This window comes from Hippoglossus hippoglossus, chromosome 1, assembly GCF_009819705.1.
Source record: "Hippoglossus hippoglossus isolate fHipHip1 chromosome 1, fHipHip1.pri, whole genome shotgun sequence".
NCBI lineage: Eukaryota > Metazoa > Chordata > Actinopteri > Pleuronectiformes > Pleuronectidae > Hippoglossus > Hippoglossus hippoglossus.
The window spans coordinates 25,756,306-25,760,578 of NC_047151.1; positions in this window are offsets into that span (position 1 = coordinate 25,756,306).

A 4,273-nucleotide genomic window follows, 5' to 3' on the forward strand; every position below is an offset into this window, starting at 1 on the left:
ACCCCGCTGACCACACACACACACACACACACACACACACACACACACACACACACACACACACACACACACACACACACACACAGGAAAACGTCATGCATAGTCTACATAGTAACACACACACACACACACACACACACACACACACACACACACACACACACACACACACACACACACACAGGCAAACTTCATGCATAGCCTACATAGTAACACACACACACACAGAAGTACACACTGGCAAACTTCATGCATAGCCTACATAGTAACGCTCACACACACACACACAGAAGTACACACTGGCAAAATTCATGCATAGCCAACATAGTAACACACAAACACACACAAACACACACATAAGTACACACAGGAAAACATGCATATCCTACATAGTAACACACACACACACACACACACCTAATACAACACAGTTGCACAGTTGAACAGGAAATGCCTTATATTCACAAATGTACCTGACCACACATACACACTAGGGGAAACCACATATGCACAAACATGTCCACCAGACACTCTCTCTCTCTCTCTCTCTCTCTCTCTCTCTCTCTCTCTCTCTCTCTCTCTCTCTCTCTCTCTCAATCATTCTCATTTTCAACCTCTCTCACCCTCGCTTGCTGCGCTCTTTCGCTGCTCTTTCAAAAGACTGAGAGGCCAATTAGTAAAGCTCTCACGGGCGTTATTACCACGCTGGGAACTGGAGAGAGAAGAAATCCCCCTCTCTCCTCTTCCAAAAGAAGGATTTCTCCCTCATTGTCGCCGGGTTGAGAGCGAAGGATGTGGGGTGTATTCTGAGGGCTGCTGATGTGGTAATTTTGGCTCGTAAACAATGCTATGCTGTCGAAAGAGGGGTAATGGAGGGAAGTAACGGAGATAGTGTTTACCCTGTGTTTGTGTGTGTTAACATGTGACACACACACTCACAGTGAGGTGACATCATGGCAGTGCTCTGAAGGCCACGCTGGCTTCCAGATGGAGGAGGAAGCGTTGAGTTAACTCCAAATCAGGACGTTGACGGACTCTTTGTGTGATTGTAGCAGGAAAGAGAGAGTGGAACAGAGAGGGAGGTTGTTCCTGTGTGACTGCACCTCAGTTACTGTGAAGGTAACCCCCCCCCCCCCCCCCCCCCCCCCCTCCCTGAAAACCTACAGCATTTACTTTAAAACACAATCACACTTTGCTGGAATGGAATAATCTTTTAGCGTAAGCATCATAATTGAAATGTCTTGTTCAGAATAGGGTCAATAGTGAGATTATTGCTGTCTATGTAAACATCGCCATTTTGTTTTATCTGCTCGGCCCCAAACGCTCATGAACGTAGCTTTGCATTTAGCAGCTAAAGAGCTGATGGTGGAGCTTTCCTCTGTGTCTGCTCAATGCATAATAAGTTCATCATGTCATTTTTATGAAGTGTTATACAGTGTGAATGTTGCGTTTATCCCATTAACACAGGTTCAACAAATAAAATTATCTGTGTCTATATTTGAAAGCTGTTATGGTCATAAAACAAATAGCCCTAAAAGTTCAAAGTACAATATGTCTGTTTACATAAAGGTCTTTTTGAAACGGATTCTGGGAAATCACTGTGACGTTATCAAACTTCAATTTAAATCGAGATGTTATTGTTTGGCCTCTTGATTAGATTAGAGTTCACCTTGAAATATAGATTTGACATGTGAACCTGATAAACTGTATAAACAGATGCAGATATGTGCCAGCCTGCACAACACCTGGGTCCTAGCACTGTTCGTACAGCAAAGGAAGCCTAAAGTTAATTTCCTCCGCAAAGCAGATTATGTATTCATCAGTGTTTGAGTTTTTAAATTAGCAGGATTACAGATAAAACAAATGAACTGATAGCCATGACATTTTGTGGAGGGGTGGGACGTGGCCAAAGGAAGAATACACACAGGAAGTTTCCCACAAACTTAACTCAATACGTATATGGTTAATTCCAAGTGACAGCAAACAAGCACACAACTGCAGCTGAAACTGAGGTCTGACTGACTGCGTGGATGGTAAAAACTTTAGGGATGATAGTGCAAGCACATGGCAAATAGTGCTGCAAATTGCACGACACAAAACGATACAATGCAGCAATGTGGCAAAACACCAATCTAGAGATTCCATGTTATAACAATAAGAGAAGCGTAAAAATGGTTTGGTTGATTATGAAAATGTGGTGGAACAAACTACAATCTGGTGGCCGCCACCGTCTGGATAATTAACTGGAAACGCTGCTTTGACATATTACATAATACTTATTAGCCTTGGTGGAGGTATGGACTGTCAGAGCAACATTCTAGTTTCAAATTAGTTTAATGTTAGAAACAGCTAAGAAACTTGTTAAAAGGCAATGGGAGATGGAACTCTAGGTTTATTATGTTACATCCAAAACACTCCCATGATTATTAAGAGACTATTGCTGCTCACAAATGAAACTTGTGAGTTTGTGGTTATGACATCATGAACATGGTGTTTAAGTTGTGAGAACATTGCTGCAAGGCAAAGCTTTACTGACGTTACTGTCAGTATCTACAAGCGACAGATACACAATCTAACACGTTAGCAGGCAAGTAACATAAAAGAGGAAATGCAATGAGCTCTTTTTATGAGGAAGCGATTTTTTCCAAGTTGAGGTCTGACAAACAGTCTCCCACAGACAAACAGACCATTCTGACTTCAGTCTTTCATTTTCTCTGTGATAGATTTGTACCATTCATTTAAAGTCATACTTTCTGTTGAGAAGCTGAAGACAACACTGGCCATGTTGTCGGCAGGAGCTGAATGTGTGTTCATGGGTTTGTTCCTGTACATCTCAGGTATGAATGACCGTTTATTTCTACAATACTAACTGTGAATCAGAACTGAACCATGAGAAATTTAAATGTTTATCAGCATATTAGTCAATTGTAGATTGATTGGAAGAAAAAAAGACAACGCTCAAAATATTTTCTCAGATTCTGCTCTTCACATATATTACAGCAAATCGGTATTTACAAAAACAATTAATGTACAATTTATCTACTAGAAGTTAAGAACTGTAAAAATGCTTTTCTGTTAAAGGGGTTGGAGCAAAGAGCATCTGTGCCTTAAAAGGTTCATCAGTGGATCTACACTGCTCAGCTCAACGTCCCAAATCAAGCATGACATGGTTCACTGTTCGCTGGGAGGACAACAAGAAGGTTAAAGATCAGATCTTTGCAGATGGAAAACGTGTGAACATATCTGAAGAGAGCGACTTCACTATTACGATCAATGATCTGAGAGAGAGTGATAAAAACACTTACTGTTGTAGTGACGTTGATGACAAACAAAATAAATGCCAGGGGGGAGTCATTCAGCTCCTTGTTGCAGGTACAGTGGTTCAGTTATTTATTATTAATTTATTACTGCAAAAATAACATCAGTGCATTAATTCTTGTTTTATTCAACATCCTCTCAGACCTGCAGGTGAAGGTGTTTCCTGCCACAGGAGAAAAGACAGTGTCCCTGATGTGCAGCAGCAGTTGTCCTCTGACTGAAAGCCCTGTGGTCTATATCTGGTACAAGAACACAGACTTTCTCTATCAGGACTCGTCTCCTTGGTACCAGGAGCTAATCAGCAGCGAGGAATCAGTCACATACTCCTGTGCTCTCAAAGGCTACGAGCATCTCAGAGCCCCTGAAGTCTCAGTGGGTGAGTGACAACATGTGGCTCCATATCCTGGTGCCTTGAATTGTAAAGCTTGTGAAACACTGTTCACCACAGAATGTCGTTTTTCTTTTGTCCAGCTTCTCTCACATCAGCCTGCTTCACTGTGACCTATGCTAAAGGCAGAATGTGCTCAAATCAGCAGAGACCAGAAGATGAGCCGTGCTCCATCACATATCCCAGAGGTGAAGTTTCACAAATAATTACATGCAAACACACTCCCAATCCCATACGTCTAAATCCTTTAAATAATGTTCTCACAATTTAAAAGATCGACAGTGTTTCACCAGAGATCGTTAGTAACCGTACATGTTGAAGCCCGGTCATACTGAGGTCCTGGTTAGGGACCATGAGATATGAATTCTGGTTGGGTTAAGGTTCGGCATGAATTGGTCACGAATGGAAACATGTGTGTGTGTATGTGTACAAATTAACTAAAGAAAGCATGGATGGATTTTCACTCATCATTACGTGGCAGGGATTATCCAGTAACTGTTTGGTCACTCAAGTTATTAGCCCATCTCGATTAACGTGGCAGAGATGAAGTGGTGAGAAGCAGTTTGT